Source organism: Canis lupus, chromosome 27 (genome assembly GCF_048164855.1).
Source record: "Canis lupus baileyi chromosome 27, mCanLup2.hap1, whole genome shotgun sequence".
In the NCBI taxonomy this organism is placed as follows: Eukaryota; Metazoa; Chordata; class Mammalia; order Carnivora; family Canidae; genus Canis; species Canis lupus.
Window position 1 is genome coordinate 42501808 of NC_132864.1, and position 18937 is coordinate 42520744.

An 18937-nucleotide genomic window follows, 5' to 3' on the forward strand; every position below is an offset into this window, starting at 1 on the left:
GACCAGCAGCATTAGAACAACCTGAAAATGCCAATTCTTGGACCCTACTGTATTCTCACTGAATTTGAAACTCTGAGGACAGGACCCAATCATCTGAGCCCTCCCTTCAGGTATTTCTTAATTTCTGCAAATTTTGAGAACAATTGTGATGAATATTTATTGAATGAGAGAAGAAATGAGAAAAGTTTTATTCCTGTACCCTTTTTAAAACCTTCTTTAAACTTTAAACTTTCTTTTTTTTTTAAAGATTTTATTTATTTATTCATGAGAGACATAGAGAGAGAGAGAGAAGTGGAGAAGCAGGCTCCATGCAGGGAGCTGGATGTGGGACTTGATCCCAGAACTCCAGGATCACGTCCCGGGCTGAAGGCAGGCGTTAAACTGCTGAGCCACCCGGGCTACACCTCCTGTTACCCTTTGACAACTACAGCAATCACAACTTTGGTTTAAGATGTCCTACAAATAAATGAGTAAACTCACTTCATAAAATATGTTTTTCTAATATAGTCATAATAAATTTAATAAGAAAAAGTTCTAGTTTATAATATAGAAAATAAAAGACCTACACATTATCCTAAGCCATGTATCAAATATATTGAAAACTGGTATACTTAGAGAGTCATAACTGAATCTGTAAAATTAATTTATGGTTTTAATTCAGTTTTAGTTGAAACTTGTGTTAAAAATTAGTTCCAAGAACTTTGCCCTATGATTTAAAACTGTCATGGAACTGTTATGAATCAACTTGCATCCCTTGGTCTTGTCTTGTTCTTAAACTTTTGACTCTAAATTTCTAGGTTGAACTATGCTATGTCTGTATGTTCCCTGCGTCCAAATAATCATATAACATGTGAGCATCTGTTTTGCACTTGAATCTGGGGATACACATTCTGCCATTAATGAGATGGAGGCAGAGCATCTATTTAGGTTTGCAAAATCTCACGTGTTCTGTGATTATGAAGCAAGCTGACACGTCCTCCCTTCTGTCTGTGCATGAAGTTGTGATAACTCTTTCCAGGCAGAGCAAGTGTCTCTGTTAGCCCAGGACAATCTGTGTTTATACCTCATATCCTGATGTAATTATTATCAGCATCCCTCATCTCTAAAAGTGTGATGATACATTCTATGGCCACCCTATATATATATATATATATATATATATATATATATATGTCGTTCCACAGTGTATGAAGAATATTGGAAACCAGGGTTCTAAATATCTCTGATATTCACTGGGAATGTCATTAAAACATTCTAGGTGTTAGTCCTTTAAGTACTACAGTGAGGAAGGAAAGCTTTTATATAACGTGTACAAACAAGTATTATATGGCATTATATATTTTACCAAGAATTTCCACTTGTTAACATGGTATTTTACTTGCATTCAGTTTCATTAAGGTGTCTCCCAAATCTGATCCTAAATGTTGGTATCAATTTCCGAAGATGTCATGTTTCTTAGTTTGTATTATCAGGATGATATTGTGATATTACTGCTGCAGACAGAAAAGTGAAAAAGGCAATTACAAACAGATTGCTCTGCTGAATTTCTTTCCTTTAGTGAGTTAACTAATCCTTTCACTTATGTGACATTGTGAAGCTACCGCCTCAGACCCCACACCTGTAAAGAGTGTGGATGTGTGCCGAATCATAACTGGGTGTGACTGGGATTTTGAGTTACGTTCTATGGACTGGTGCTCCCCAGAAATTTTTAGTTTGCATCACGTTTTGGGGCAAAATGAAAACGTAAATAAGATAAATCCACATATCTTACTGAATAAATGCACTAATAGGCTCAAGTGCTTTTCCTTTAAGAACTCAGACCTCAAATGTAAATTGTACATGACTGTGAACCAAGCCTTGCTAGTGTATAACAACCTCTTTGGAATGGTTTTAAAGATTATTTGGCTTTTAAAAATTTCAATTGGTCTTGCACACTAATTTGTAGAGAATTAAAGTTTATTGATGGATCGATGTCATCTCCCCTAGGCTTTGCCATCCATCATAGATCGTTTTAATGGAAAGATACATGTCAGTTGGAAGGAATAAATGTCCTGTCCCTAGAACCATCCATATGGGGTGTTTCAACAGTTACTGCAATTCTGTGATCAATTGTGCAGCTCATCCAGACCACTAGAGTCTTTGTGACATACATGTTTGTTGACTTGATTCGTCCTCATAAATGCATCAGTGCTCTGCGAGGCCTGTCTGACCAGCCTGTTTCTGCTGGCCTTCCTCACAGTTATGCCGACACCCATTCCAGCTGCCGTACCCAGAACCACTGTGCACAGTTCCACATGTGTAACAAAAATGGTTGGCACAAACACACTGACCTTGGCATGACACCCTGTGTGGGCGGTTTGTATACATAATCATGACCACAGCCTGCTTGGCCTGCTTAAGGTCCTATAACAAGTGTGGGTTTGGTTACAGCTTGAAGTCCTGCAGTTCGTAGTCTGAGGTTGACCTTAAAATAGCCAATCCCAACACTTTACTTTTTTTCTGCAATAAATGCTGTCAAAATGGTCTCAATTTTATAGAGTGTATTATTTTTATGGGAAAAAAGTAGTTGTATTGGCCTAATGCTACTCTCTCCAATGCTACAAGTTGCTTTGTAACTGGGATGCACTTACTTCTGAGAGCTCTTTTGTTCTGGGCCGGAAGGGATGCCGGGTCCAACGTGACAGCACATCTTCACTGTGTCACTTGGTGGAGAATATATTAAGACAAAAGTATATATTGCAGAATAGCATGCGGAATCCATACATGGTTTTAAAAATACGAGTCTTCCAAAAAAATTAAGTTTTGAGAGCCTGTTTTCAGGCTAAACAGGCAGATACTTCAGGAGCTGAAGTTTCTTCTATTTTGGGTACTAATTATGGGTATTTTGGTGAAAAAGTTTGAAACCAGCAAATCCCAATGTCAGAGATTTTTCCCATCCTATTTAGCAAGTTAGATGCTTCTGAGTGTTGCACTAACTCTAACAGAAAACTAAAGATGGTTCTGTTGCTGCATTGGATCAAATGTCAATGATCTCTAATCTATTAAAAATAGGCTTATTCAGTAATTTACAAAAATTGGTGACTTTATGACCAGCTATACAGTTGGACTGTTCAGCATTTCAAAAGCAAAAAAGCAAAAATAAGCATACAAAAAGATCCTTGTCACATCCTCCCTTTTTTTCGAACTTCAGTTTTAATCTGTCTTTATGGCACTTGTTTTCCAGGTTGTCTTATATATTTGCTTAGTTTTTCTTAGGAAGGGACTGGGTCACAAACACAGAGAAAAGAATTTTGAACAGAGTGAATGCTAAAAGTCCCATTTTTGAGAATGGATATATTGTGAAATAAAAGCTCCAGCCTTGATTGCTAAGTCTTCACTGATTTAAATATTCAAAGGCCCCTGACTGCTTCACTCTGGAAGAGATCCCGTCTTCAGAGGATAAAGCAGAGTTTTGAGAACTTTAGTTGCAGTTTTCACAACCGTCTGGTATCTCACAGCTGGTGTCTCAGACCACTCCACGTTCACTTATTTAGGGAACTTCCGGATGTGGTTAAAAGAAACACACATTTCATTGTCATTTCTCAAAATACATAGGTGATTTTTCTTCCTCGAGCTTATAAACCCCAGCAGATACAGATGGTTAAACCTCTAAACATACTGCTTCTCTAGCATGTATTTCTTAGAGTGAACCTCGGCCATGCCCATTTTTGTTTTCTGAGTAAAACAATTGGAACATAACATATGTCTCCCCAAACTACTGCCCCTCCCCAAATAAACCAAAGCATTAGATAAAATTGGTAGCACCGAAATTGAGGATATCTAAAAACAGCAACCTGTAACCTTGGGAAATTTTGAGTGATATAAATACAATGGCTGAGAGCATGGTAACCGCACAATTTTTGCCTTAAACTTAGACACTTGCAAGGTTGTTGAGTTGCTCTCCTCTGGCCCATATTAAAGTGCTCATGTTTGGGAACAACAGAGTTCACATCCAATGACTTTGTTTGTTTGTTTGTTTTTTCAAATGAATCCATATTGGTAACCAACTTGTAATGTCTGGGTCAGTTCCCAAGCAAACGAGCAAACACACTTTCTGAGCAGTGATAGCAATTCTATACCTGTTTGTTTACAGATTGTCTGGCAATGAGTCAGAAGCCTGTGATTTTTTTTTTTTTTTTTTTAAGTATACAAACCTTCTCAGATTGAGTTAGCAATCTGGAATAATTTCCTGTCTGTCTCTCGATCTTTATAATGTGAGAAAAATGCCTTCAGTGCTTTCAGCCTTTCTGGCCGATACGGAAGTAATATCATGCATCTCACAGAGAAAATAATGCCTTCTCAATTCCATTAAATTGTACTGACTTCTCACAAAAACCCTGGTTTTTGGTTACATCATCACCCACAATGCTGCTTGTGCCCAAGGAAGCATGGCTACTCTAATTAGCAGTAAATCAAAGCTCTTTCTCTCTGATGGAACAGGACTGTGAAATTGTAATGGGTGAGCTGTATCAGCAAGCATCAGTGATTAGGAGGACTGGCTGACAAGTCGAGGAAGACTGCCCCGAAGGAAACCCCACCCATTTAAGGAGAGGCCGGGGAGGACATTTTCTGTGGTTTTACTGTTGATCTCTGTTTCCTCACACAAAGTTTATTATAATTGACAATCAGACTGGCACTGCACAGGATGCTTTAATCTAAATATTTGAAGGTGCTTTTTTTTTTTTTCTTCTCTTTTTGTAATCTAATGAAGTAGGATTTTTTAAATCGAATCAACAGAAACATAAGACCATGGTTACAAGCAACAACCAAAAGCATTAAAATAAATAGGGGCAGACTGTGCTCCAACAGAGAACATGAGAAGTTGGAGCACGTTACTCTTAAATGCACACATATATTCAGCAAGAAAGGTACAGTAATTAGCCTGATTTACTTGGCTTGCTTGGCTATAGTTGCCAAATGCACGAGTCAAGCAGTTCTCCGACTAATTTTGTTGGGGGGCTAGCCCCCAAACTACAAAATTGCTTATGTTTTTTTTTAATTTTTATTTTTTTAAAGATTTTATTTATTTATTCATGAGAGACAGACAGAGAGAGAGAGAGAGGCAGACACAGGGAGAGGGAGAAGCAGGCTCCATGCAGGGAGCCCGACGTGGGACTCGATCTCAGGTCTCCAGGATCACACCCCGGGCTGAAGGCGGCACCAAACCACTGAGCCACCTGGGCTGTCCCAAAATTGCTTTTAAAAATACTTTTTTGCAAGGTGCAATCTAGACAAATTGGTTAATGATCAATCAAAAATTGCGAATTATATGCACATATATTGTGAAATGATTACCACAGTAAAATCCAGTAACGCATCCATCCCCTCACGTATTTATCATTTTTCTTGGGTGTGTGTGGGAAGAACATTTAAAATCTACTACTTGAGCCGATTTTGAGCATATAATCTGGTATTGCTAACTCTAGTCACCATGTTGTATGCCACATCTTCAGAAATTCTTCACCTTACAGTTGAAAGTTTGTACACTTTGACCAGTAATCTCCCCATATCCCCCACCCACCCAGCCTCTGGCCCAAAGGAAACAAAATTACTGACCTGCAGAGATACCTACACCACCATTGTTCACATTGGCCAACCTAAGGCTGTTGATGGAGGAGGAATGGATAAAGGAAAAGTGAGCTAGATATATCTATAGGTCTATATCTGTATCTGTTGCACATAGAACGAAATATTAATCAGCCATAAAAAAGGAAAGCCTCCCCATTTGCAACAGCATGGATAAAACGTGAGGACATTATGCTGAGTGAAACCAGTCAGGGCAATGTACTTATAAAAGTGGAATCTTATAATCTTATAAGAATTTTTTTTCTTATAAGCATTTTCAAAGTGTCCCAGTGACCTCTGGTCTCTATGCGGTGCTTACACCTCTATGTCCCTTCCTTTTACTTGCCCATGTGTTCTCTAAGCTCAGCCACCCTTCTCCCTCTTCCTCAAAGTCACCAGAATTATTCCTGCCTTAGAGCACTTGTACTTGCCTCTCTGGAATTCCTTTCCCCACCAGATCTTCACGTGGCTCTGTTCTTCTTGATATTTAGGGTTCAGCTCAGATGTCAGTGCTTCAGAAAGAACTCCTGCAAGGCACCCACCAAGTTACACTGTCTCACATTAGCCTCTTTTCTTCGTAACCTTCTTTAAAAATTTATTGAAGTGTTTGTATGCTTGCTTACCATCTCAACTATTAGGAGAAGTTCCATATTCCAGAACCTCTATTTTTTTTTTTACACCATCCTCATCCCTCAAGCAGTGTCTAGCAGCACATCCTAGACACATAATAAATTTGCTCATTTTAGAAACTCTTTATTAAGCACTTACTATGTCCCAGGCTCTGCTCTAGGCAGTAAGGGTAAAGAGATGAACACAGCAGATGAAATAAATCTCTAAACAAAGTACATTCTTAAGTACCCGCAGGACAGGTTCTAGATGAACTCAATTCTTACAGGGAATGTTCCTTTTCAATGGTGTTGAGGTCCTGCAACTACAAGCAAACAATCTACAGTGAGTTGAGAATGTTTGGGCCTGCAGCCCAACCTGCTGGGAGGGCTGCGAAGGGAGGAATGCCTGACCTCACAGAACCTAAACCCCGGCTCTGGCTCTACCAACACTGGCAGCGCTGAAATATTAGACAAGACACGAACTGTGTACTTGTGAGGAGCACAGGTTCTGAGGAAGCTGGTTTCAAAGATGGACAATTATAATTTACTCACCCTCTCCGGCATTTCGTGTTCTCACGACAACGTGTGAGTGATGATAAGTCACTGAGGATCAAACAAGGCAAAGAATGAGAAATGAAGTAAGGCTAAAAAGGGTGCAGAAATATACATCTTAATTCATAATAGCTGTGGTTGCATTAATTCTTCTTCAGTTCCTTTCTCAGCCTTGATTCTTTTCATCTCTGCAACAATGAAGTAAACTAACATTTCTGCCATCTTTCCCAGAACTTGCATTTTCAAGATATTCTTGATGATTGACTCTGGGGTCTTTGACAATGAACACGTTCTGCATTTTTTTTTAACAAATATATATTCCAGGGGGGTACTTGGTGGGATGAGCACTGGGTGTTATGCTAAATGTTGGCAAATTGAACTCCAATAAAAAAAATTAAAAAAATATATATGTATTCCAGAAAAATGTAAAAACTCATCCCAGATTTCTTGGCTCTTCTATTTTCAGATCCTATGAAGGATTAAGAGGAACAATGGTGTGATCACACTCAATGTTTTGATACTCATAGTTTTTTTTTCCCCTTATTTTGCCTTATCAGTGTGTTGCTTTACTCCATACCATAGGTTTATATTTTTGTTTTGCTTTTTTGCTCTAAGCATATGCAGTTTTCAAGTCGATTTTCCACAAAAGTTAACTATGTTTTTTGAATGGATAATTTTAGTTCAATGGAATTTGTTAGCCCACCCCTCATTACAATGCTCCTGACTTTGAACGATGGAGGAAATTGCTCTGGGTGGGTAGCCAGCCAGTCTGACTAGTCCACTGGGCACAGGCTCCCTGGCCACTGGGATCACTAACGCCTAATGCCTCTAATTATAGACACGTCTCATTCCTGGCTACTTAACAGCCTCACCGCAGGGAGTGACTCCACTTCCTGACTGGAAGCCTACCTTCATTAGCGTAAACTGTACATCATAACCATCTAGTCTTACAATAACCCACGGGGCCCTTCCTCCCAGGACCGTGGCAATGTGACAGTCTTGGTATTTGAACCTAGAGACAGATGATAAGAATTTATGACTTCAGACTTTAAAGTGCACAAGGTAAAACTTGATACGCCATGACTTTAAAAGAAGCCATCTGTGCCGATAATGGAGAAGATGCAGGAGTGTGTTCCACTTACCCCTCTTCAGAGTCCCTTGCTTCCTAAATGAAGCAGGACCTGTGCTAAGTCTCTCAGCACTGGGGAATCTGAACAGGGTTGGAGACTGAGAAACAGATGAGCCTGAAAGCAGCTTAATCCCAGTTCAAGATTTAGTACATCTAGAAGTAAACAAATTCTCACTTAACTTGGATTAGAACTTTGGGTCCTTATTCAAACCTTATCTACTTTTATAATCCTCCTCCCCTTCACATTTGTTACCCTTTATGGAAAACTCTTCATATGCTGGGCCCTGTACTAAGCCCGTTAGATATTATCTTCTCAGCTATTCCCCTGAACACTGCAAGATAGGTTGTCTCCATTTGTCCAGGAAAAAACTAAAACTCAAGAAAAGCTTAGGAAATTGCCAAACTCATGTAGCCTATGGCCAGGCCGAGATTTAAACTCTGTGTTATTTGATTCTAAACTCCTCTCAAGGGGGCCCCTGGGTGGTTCAGTTGGTTAAGTGTCTGCCTTTGGCTCAGGTCATGATCCCAGGGTCCTGGGATTGAGCCCCATGTTGGGCTCCCCAGCTCAGCGGGGAGTCTGCTTCTCCCTCTCCCTCTACACCTCCTCCCGCTAGTGCATGCTCTCTCTTTCAAATAAATAAATAAAATCTTAAAAAAACCAAACCCCTCTCAATCCACTCTACCTCTTCTAGGCTTTGTTGTCCAGTGATAGTAGAATGACTAGACACTTAAGGGCAATGCTCCTACCTCTGTGCTTTCATAAACATTCCATCTCAACTTATATTAAAATAATAAAATTTCCACAACAATAATAACAGTAACGAATTTTACTGAACGTTTATTACAGGCCACACACCTAGTAGTCTCGTTTGGTCTTTAAAATAACCCTTACATCTTTATTTTGAAGCGAAGATATATGAGGTGTAGAGAGGTTGCTTGGATGGCGTGTGGTCACACCTTACATGGTGGAGCCCAAACCCACTCTCATGACATTGCCTCTCATGGCAGCACGTAACCACATACGTCATACTTAGATATATATTTAGTTGTCTTCTTGATCACACAGTGAGACACAAGAGAAAGGATCACATAGTCTCCTCACTGACTAGGACTGTGACTGGCACATAATGAGGATGCAGCAGATATTTGCTGAGCAATGAGCAATTTTAGTTACACTTGAGCCAGTCATTAGCTTGTTCACACGATGGTGAAACCATGAGAAGGTCTGCAGGCCATATGACCAAATGAGTGCTTTGTGCATTTTTCTAGTTACACTAAAACCTTGTTATTTAGCAGTTAAATCTTCATTTCTGGTCCATGGTGACTGTAATGTTTCAAGAAACATTAAAACTGCAAATGGAGGTAACAAACCAAAAACAAATCATAATTTTCTGACAGGTTAAAGACCATTGCCTGTTCAAAACAAGGCCACCCAGAAATCTCAGACTGTGGAAAGAAGGCCAACAGAAAATGTCGCTTCATGCGTTGCTATATATACGCTGTAAAAAAGTACTGGAGGAATGAGAAATCGGAGTTGCCTGATGGCATCTCTTCTGACTAAAGTTAATTCTGGCTCATTCAAAATAATAATCTATTTCATAACTCGGGAAGCTGGAATGGAATTTAGGAACCCCTTATGAAAAACTGTTATTAACTAATTATACAAAATAAAGTATAGAATCTTGTGTTTACATAAATAATCAGACCTAGGATAGAAATCAGTTTTGGGGGCCGACTGCTCTGTATCTTGCCCACAGCAAAATAAAACTATCCATTTTTTTCCCCATAGAATTCAAAATTTCATTATGTATCTTTGTACACATGTTTTAGTACTCCTTCCCAAATCCACAAAGTACACACATACCACCTCCATGTCTTCATGCTGGTCCGGGCCACCATATTGGCTTTTGGCTGGATTGCTGCTGGCTTCCCTCTTCTGATCTTGCCAGACTGTGATTTCAAATATGGTTTAGATTATGTTGCTCCTCTGCCTCAGGACCTTCTCACCTCCAAGGAAAAGCTGTGTCTTTTCAAGAGTGTACAGGGCATCAAACATCTCACTGCCTGTGCCTTCCTGACCTCATCACCTCTACTCCTCTGGCCCATGTCCATCCGTCTGTGTTGTGCCCTCCTGGTGCCACTTCTACATCTGGATGCTTCTGTCTAGTACAGGGATTTGGCTCTTACTGTTCCCTCTGATTGGAATACTCATCTACTCATGCCCCACATACCGCTTGCTGATATATACATATTGTTCTACTCTCTGCTTAGATTTTACCGCCTCAAGGAAGCCTATAATGACCATTGTTATTGTCATATTATAATCTAGTTCTTTATTTCTATCCCTTACTGCCCCATTCTTTCAATCCCAATTATTCTTCCTTATTTTAAAATTTTTCCATATCACTATCTTACCATTTAGTTAATCAATCACTTAACTAACTTAATAGCCATTATCTCCTCAGGATTTCCCATTGGTATATTCCACACTGCTGTATCCTAAGCATCTAAATTAGCACTTAACACATAGTAGGTGCTCATGTGTGTTACTTAGATGGCTTTGATAAAATATATAATCATATATGTTTTAGTGGCCATAGATATAAAGTAACAAATTTAGCAATCAGTATAATAATATGAACAGATAAATTAATCATATAGGAACAAATCCACTATTTTTTAATTAAATCGCATTTCTAGTCATAGAAAATTATTGTTCTTGAACTTCCCAAATCTAACAACAGCAAATATTAACAGACATGAACACATTTACCCAGGTTTTAATGTTTATCTCAAGTGTATTTTTATTTATTTATTTATTATTTTTTTATTATTTTTTTAATTTATTTTTTATTGGTGTTCAATTTACTAACATACAGAATAACCCCCAGTGCCCGTCACCCATTCACTCCCACCCACCGCCCTCCTCCCCTTCTACCACCCCTAGTTCGTTTCCCAGAGTTAGCAGTCTTTACGTTCTGTCTCCCTTTCTGATATTTCCCACACATTTCTTCTCCCTTCCCTTATATTCCCTTTCAGTATTATTTATATTCCCCAAATGAATGAGAACATATAATGTTTGTCCTTCTCTGACTGACTTACTTCACTCAGCACAATACCCTCCAGTTCCATCCACGTTGAAGCAAATGGTGGGTATTTGTCATTTCTAATAGCTGAGTAATATTCCATTGTATACGTAAACCACATCTTCTTTATCCATTCATCTTTCGTTGGACACCGAGGCTCCTTCCACAGTTTGGCTATCGTGGCCATTGCTGCTATAAACATTGGGGTGCAGGTGTCCCGGCGTTTAACTGCATCTGTATCTTTGGGGTAAATCCCCAACAGTGCAATTGCTGTAGAGAGATTTTCCTGTTATTCTTCAGTTATTGGATTCTAATTTGTTTTGTTGTGGTTAGATTATACACTGTGTACAATTTCAATTCTTTAAAAAATATTAAGTTTTATTTTATGATGCAGGATACAGTCTACCTTGGGATATGTTCCCTGGGTGCTTGAAAGTATGTACAGTTGGCTGCCCTAGAGTACAGTGCTCTATCAGTGTCGATAAATCCTATGGGTTGGTGACTGTTGAGATCTTCTGTATTCTTGCTCATTTCTGTCTAGTTGTTCTATTAGTTGTGTAAAGCAGGCTACTGAGGTCTCTAATTATAATTGTGGATTTGTTTATTTCTCCTTCCAGTTCTATCAAGTTTTGCTTCATAGGTATTTCACCTCTGATGTCTGGTATAGATGCATTTAGGATTTTATGTATTCTGTATATTCCTGGTGGATAGACCCTTGTATCATTATGTAATGTCTCTCTCTCTCTCTCTCTCTCTCTCTTTTCCTGGTAGTTTTCTTTACTCTGAAATATACTTTATCTGATATTAATATAGCAATTCTTGCTTTTTAAAAGTTAATGTTTACATGACATATCATTTTCTATTTTTTTTAACTTTCCTGTAGCATTACATTTGGTGTCGGTTTCCTGTGAACAACATCTAGTTAGATTATGTTTTTAATCCACTTTACCAAACTCTTTTAATTGGTATATTTAGGCCATTTATATTTAGTGTTAGGTTTTAAATCTGCCATTTTCTATTTTGTTTTCTGTTCTATTTTTCATTTCTCTCTTTTGTTTTTTATGATTTCTTATGGAAAGCTGAACTGAATGTTTTTTAGAATTCCATTTTGACTAATCTATAGTTAAGTTTCAGGTATTACATTGTATATACTTATCTTCTCATGGTCTGTTGGTATCAACTTTTTATCAATTTAAGCAAAATGTAGAAATCTCACTTTTCTTTACCTTCTCCAATTTGTAGTCATTTTTAAGGAATTTCCTCTTTATACATTGAAAACCACATCAAATACCATTATAATTTTGCTTCAACTGTCAAACATTAATTTAGAGAACTCAAGAAGAGAAGAAAACACAATTTTTTCTTTTTCTTTTCTCTCTATTTCCTTTATATCCTAAGATTGTGTTGATGATGTTAATCATTTTCCTTTTATTTAAAGAACTTCTGTTAGCCATTTCTGTAGGGTAAGTCTGAAACTGCCTTGGTTTTCCCTTCATTTTTAAAGGATATTTTCACTGGATTTGGATTTTTATCAGAACTTAAAAAAAATACTGTTGACATTTCCTTCTGGCCTCCATTGTCTCAGGTGCAAAAGTAAGGTTCATTTCTTTTCCACTGCTTTCAGGATTTCTGTGTTTCTTTGGTGTTCAGAAGTTTGACTATGGTAGCTTTAGTGTGGATTTCTTTGTTATATCTTCTTTGGGATTCACTCAGATTCTTTAAGTCATTGGTTTCTCTCTTTTGCCCAATTTAAGAAATTGCCAGCCATTATTTCTTTGAATATCATTTCAATTCCTCTCTTTTATGTATCTTCTTCCTGGACTCCAGTAACATGAATATCAGATCCTTTGTTCTACTTCTATAGGCCCCTGAGGTTCTGTTCTTTTTTTTTTTTTTTTTTTTTTTCTTCTTTTAGTTCGTCTTTGGTATTTGGATTGGGTGCTTTCTGTTGTTTTGTCTTAAAGTTCCCTGATTCTTTCCTCTACCCTCTGCATTCTGTTCTGAGGTCCCTCTTTGAGGATTTTAAAAACATCTTGATTATTGCATTTTTCATTTATTTATTTTTATATCTTCCTTTTTTTTTTTGGCTGAGACTATTTCTTTGCAAAATTTTTCTTTTTTTAAAATTAGTTTCAAACATGTTTGTATTGCTCAATTAAACATTTTATTTTGGTTGTGTTAAAATCATCCTTAAATAATACTAACATCTGTACCATCTTGAGGTTGCATCTGTTCACTGCCTTTTCTCAGTCATGTTAGAATTTGCATGATTTTTTTAATATTTTATTTTTTTATTCATGAGACACACACACACACACACACACACACATGCACAGAGGCAGAGACACAGGCAGAGGGAGAAGGAGGCTTCATGCAGGGAGCCCAATGTGGGACTCGATCCTGGGACTCCAGGATCATGCACTGGGCCGAAGGCAGGTGCTAAAACCCCTGAGCCACCCGGCATCCAGATTTTCCTGATTCTTGTTGTGGAGTAATATTCAATTACAAACGGGAGCATTATGTTATGAGACCCAAAGTTTTATCTCAATGTTCTGTTTTAGCAGGCCTCCTCTGAAACCATGCTGGTAAGGGAAAGGTAGACACCACCTTTTATTGCTTGATGGGGTAGAGTACAAGTTCCCTACTCAGACATTATGTGCCCCTTGCTACTGCTGGATGGAAGTGGGACTTCTGGCTTCTCAGGCTCTGCTGATACCAGCTAGCAAGGGAAGTTAGGTGTGCCTCATTGCTTCTACCCATGTATCTTCCACTGACACCATCGGGTGAATGTGGCTTTGTTACTACTAGCAGTGGTGAGAGTTCGACTCTTTATTTGACCTCCTCTGACACTACCCTAGCATTAGAGGGGAGAGACCCCTTGTTATTGCAAGATGGGAGTGAAAGTCCAGGTTCCCTTTGTAGCCTTCCCTGAGACCTTTCGTGTGTGGGCTGGTGACTACCCCACAGGGATGAAAACCCTGGCTCTCTGCAGGATCTTCTGTGACACCACTCCAACAGGGAGTTTGGAGCATTTCACTGCAGCCTGGAAAGGGGGAAGTGTAGACTCCTCCTTGGCCTTGGCTGTTGGGTAGAACCTCTGTTTTTTCTGTGGTTTTCGGCTGAAGTAGAGTGCTTATTTGTCTAAAAAGTTTTCTGGCTTACTAGGCTGCCCCTCGCATGGTCCTTTATCTCAGAGCATTCAGATTTTCTTGGAGCTTCTTTGTCTGTACCCATTTGCCTTTCCAAGGTGTTATCTTCTCCAGCACCCTGTCTAGAATATATGAAACAAAAAGAAAGCCTAGAAAACTCGGTGCTGTGTTGTTCTTAAGGTCTTGATGTTCCTTACTGGTTGACCCTCTTCTCTCCAAATTTTAGAGTCTTTTTATGTTTGTTTTATATATAATGTCCAGGATTGTTAGCTGTACTTGTGAGAAGGAATAGAGAAATGTACTTCTTTCTTTCTTGATGCAGAAGTCTCTTAAAATTCATTTCTCTGTGGTTCAGCCTTGATTTTTTTAAGATACCATGATTTTCAGTTGTCAGATTATAATAAGAAGTGTGATGATTATAGATTTGAACTTTGAGAATTTCCAGTCAAGTGTCTCATGTATGCAGTATATTTTAAAAGAGACACAAAATAACTAGAGTGGAAGTTACTACTAACTTTTCTTTTCAGATACTACGCATGGTTTTCTGAGATAGATCTGTGCATCATGGAAGAAGAACATTAAGTGAATTTAATTCTCAGAGAGATAAGAAAATCCCAGAATAAATGGAAATATTTAAATAATGAGTTAAAGTCAGCATGTACATTTAATGAATATTATTGATGAAAGCACATGATGATGATGGTAAATGCCAACCAAAAAATTTCCCTTTAGATGAACACTTCTTACAGCATATTGAATTAGAGATAAATGATAAGAGAAGCTTTGTTTTTTAAATTAATGTAAAAACATTTAAAGGTTATATTTTGTGGTACTGCAATAATGAAGGTTTGTATTGTTAGTGTGCCTTCAGTTTTACTGTAACAATCAAGGTACTAGAATAATATTGTGGAATATCAGTAGATCAGATTATTGTTGATGATGATGTCATTGTTTAAAAAACTACAAAAATCCTTTATTTTCTTGTGTTTCAAATCCATATTGGTGATTTAAGATTACCTTTTCTTTTCTAATGGTAGGGAAAGGTAGGTAGCATTTGGTGTTTAGTACTGACAACGATTGATTTTTGTTTTCCATTCCAAATGTTGTTTCTCAATGCAATTTATTTTTGATATATTTTTAAATGATGACATTTTTACTTATTTTACCACAAGAATAAGTAACAGCTTTTAAATTAGCCTATTTAATTACAACTGGCATGAAGAACTTAGTCCTGGTGCATTGGACAGTAAGTGAGGCGTGTTCAGAGCATTCAGACCCTAGAGTTTCCCAGTTCAGGCTCTGGAGTCAGAATGGCCCTATTTAGAATCCATCTCTATTATATACTATTTGAGTCCTGTGACTCAAGAAGTCACTCAAACCCTCTAGCCTTAGATTCCTCTTTAGCAAATTGGGCTAATTGTGGTTGGTAAAACTGGATGTCATGATCTCTGAATATTTCCTGCAGAATAAATAGTGAGTTCTGGGGCACATGGGTATTGGTGTCCAGGTCGTCTTAGAGTCCAGATGTGTCATGTTCCTTTGCTTGTTTGATCATCCGGTCTTTCTTCTGATTTTACAAACAGGGTAAATTCCCTTTTCTCATTCAGTAAGTCAAGTTTATAATTCATTTTTAGTCGTGAAACAGTCTTTGTGTTGATAGATTATGTTAATGAAAATCTCTATAGTCCGCCATTTTAAAGCCTAGGTCAATTTACAAGGATGGGAGAAATAAACCAACATATGGGAAGTGTGAAAAAAGCAAAACCAGGGTTTCCCTGAAAAGGTGAACCCTACCCCCTTCCTCAGTACTATCATAGCAGAAAAAATAGGCAGTTTAAGGAGCATGTTTGAGTACACACAGTTCGAGTGTGTGTGGGAAAAAGAGGCACATGTTCTCCTCTTCAAGTTCAATCACGTGGAGGGATAGTTTGATAAGTATTTTGTTCCTTTTTCTTTCCTTATTGCTTACTCTTCTCTCCCTTTCTAACAATCCTTTTATACTTTTGTCTTGAGTTCCAAGTTCTTTTCCTTGGGTTGGATAGTATCTTCAACAGGGCTTTCTCAGAGTAAATTGGAATTAAAACATTGTAAGAAATTTCCACAGCTACCTTTGATTAAATAATTTTTCATATCATATCTCCTAAGTGTGATTTATTTTCTAGCTCTACAGACCTGAAACATTTTTAGCTTCTGCAAAGTTTGTCCTCTTTTCATGATATGACCTGAACACCAACCTGCCCCAAATCACCTGTTCCAACCAGTCTGCCCAGAGCCTCGAATCACAAGATATACCGTTCCTTGGAATTGGTGTCTGGAGAACTCTTAACAGAGAATTTTATCTGAAAAGAAAAACCTGCATGAAATACTTTTACTGCCATGATGATACTTGAAAATTGCATTTGGTGAAAAATGAGCTAAAAGGCAATTTGTCCTCCATAATCACTATGTAGAAGGGAAAAGACAGGAGAAGAGAAGGGAACATGCAAGAGATCTTGGTTGGAAACAGGAGGTAAAACAGGATGATAAATCTATAATCATTAGCATCAATTTTGAGGATACTAAGGATAATGTGTGGCCTATAATTACTTAGGACAATTTTCCTAAATATTTTGTTTCAGGAGTATATATACCAGGTCTCCAGTACAGGTGGATCTTCAGCCAGTAGTTCTTAAAGAATACACTAAATATCAGGGGCTTGGAACTTAGGAATTTGGATTTTAAATAAATACCCAGATGATTGTAATGTGCAATAAAGTTTTTAAATAACTTGCTTAAGCTGCCTAAAAATGTTCCAGGGCGATTATGACCAAGTTTGACTCCAGATTGTAAACATCTATAATCCAGAACTTTTTAAATTCAGCTTTTTCAAATTTGTTTTTTATTCTAAGATTTATACCACGTGTGTCTGGAAACATGTGAAAGAAATAATGATTGAGGGAAAGAAAGCAGGCTGATATTGTGTTTAAAGTTATTGTGTATCCTCAATTATGGCCAATTTTACCATTTTGTGTCTTTATTTCTTTTCATGGACACTCAGGATTAAAAAGTACAATAAAGGAGCACCTGGGTGGCTCAGTAGGTGAAATGTCTGCCTTTGGCTCAGGTCATGATCTCAGGGTCCTGGGATTGAACCCCATGTCTGGCTCCCTGTTCAGCAGGAGGTCTGCTTCTCTCTCTCCCTCTGCCCCTCCCCCCTGTTAGTGCACGCTCTCTTCCTCTGTCTCTCTCATTCTCTCTCTCAAATAAATAAATAAAACACTTAAAAAGTACAATAAAGGTAATCTATTCATTTCTTTTAAAGATTTATTTATTTTATTTATTTATGATAGACATAGAGAGAGAGAGAGAGAGAGAGAGGCAGAGACACAGGCAGAGGGAGAAGCAGGCTCCATGCAGTGGGACTCGATCCCGGAACTCCAGGATCGCGCCCTGGGCCAAAGGCGGGCAAAACCGCTGAGCCACCCAGGGATCCCCATCTATTCATTTCTTAAGGAAAAAGAATCATGCATATGTACGACTAATTTATTGTATGGATGGTCATCACAAAGTATGTATAAAGTGAAAAATTCAAAACTTAAATGTCCTGCTATGGAGGAGTTAAATATGCAAAAACACAGGGATGGGATAATATTCATCCAATTTAAACCATTTTTTAAAACAACACGTACAAAAAGTGCTCACAAATCATTGATTAGCTGAAACAAAAGAAAACAAATAAAACAAAAATTGACAGCCTAAAGTTTCTCTCATGTCCTAGTGCAGGCAGGGATGGGATGATACTTCATGGAGCTTAATCAGATTTGGCAGGTTTCCCTCAAATAGAAGCAGCTTATACCTAATTTTTGGTTTTTAAGTATGTGAAACAAGGCCAGCACTCTGCACTTATGTTACCAAACATCTGATTCTGACTCATATAAAGCAGAGGAGCTGAGAGAAATGGCATGAACTGTAAAAACTATTTGAATGTCATGCAGATAGTTCTCTACATTCAATAGTCTTATGCTATTATCGATTAATGTCAGATCCACCATAAGGATATGGATATACAACTGGACTGTATTTTGCTTTTAATGAGGTTTTCTTTGGTGATATAGTCTTGGTTTTTAAGTGATGAAACTGTAAACAGTATTAACGAGCTTATTTTGAATTTTATTTTAAAATACTCTGAGGGACGCCTGGGTGGCTCAGTGGTTGAACATCTGCCTTTGGCTCAGGGCGTGATCCTGGGGTCCTGGGATCGAGTCCCGCATTGGGCTTCCTGCAGGAAGCCTGCTTCTCCCTCTGCCTGTGTCTCTGCCTCTCTGTGTGTCCCTCATGAATAAATAAATAAAATCTTCAAAAAATTAAATAAAACACTCTTAATAGCCTTCCCCGGATATTCTGTATTACGCTTCCATTTCTGTATATTCCATCAGTGTGCTTTCTTATCCTTTGAGACCCAACTAAAATATCTTCTTTGTTAAGAAAGTCTCTATTTCCCACAGTCAAAATTAGTCTTGCCTTCCTTTGTGCACTTCGATTATTTTTTCATATAACGATTATAGTATGTAATTTTGGTTGTTCACAGTTTCACAGACTTTACACCAAAAGTTAATGATCAAAACAGTAATTTATTACCATTTTTCATGTTTCCATAGATTGACTGGGATCAGTTGGACAATTCTTACTTGGAGTCTCTCATGTGGTTGCAGTCAGATGGCAGCTGGGACTCCAGTCATGTGGGAGCTTGACTAAGCTTGATAGATAACGAGGCTTTTTGACTCACATGTCTGATGCCCGAATTGAGATGACAGGAATAGATGAGGGCTG

At 38.1% G+C, this 18937-nt stretch overlaps 1 long non-coding RNA gene across 4 annotated transcripts in view; it reads left to right on the plus strand.

The window, feature by feature from the left end:
• The window catches only part of LOC140619803 (uncharacterized), a 94884-nt gene that overhangs the window by 62182 nt on the left and 13765 nt on the right, over positions 1-18937 (plus strand). For 2 of the 4 annotated variants that reach the window (XR_012019599.1, XR_012019601.1), the window contains one exon: positions 1987-2515. The exons of the other annotated variants lie outside the window; for them this stretch is intronic. This is a non-coding gene — a long non-coding RNA (uncharacterized lncRNA). Of the gene's footprint in view, positions 1-1986; positions 2516-18937 lie in introns of those variants that run through there. 4 annotated transcript variants of the gene reach the window in all.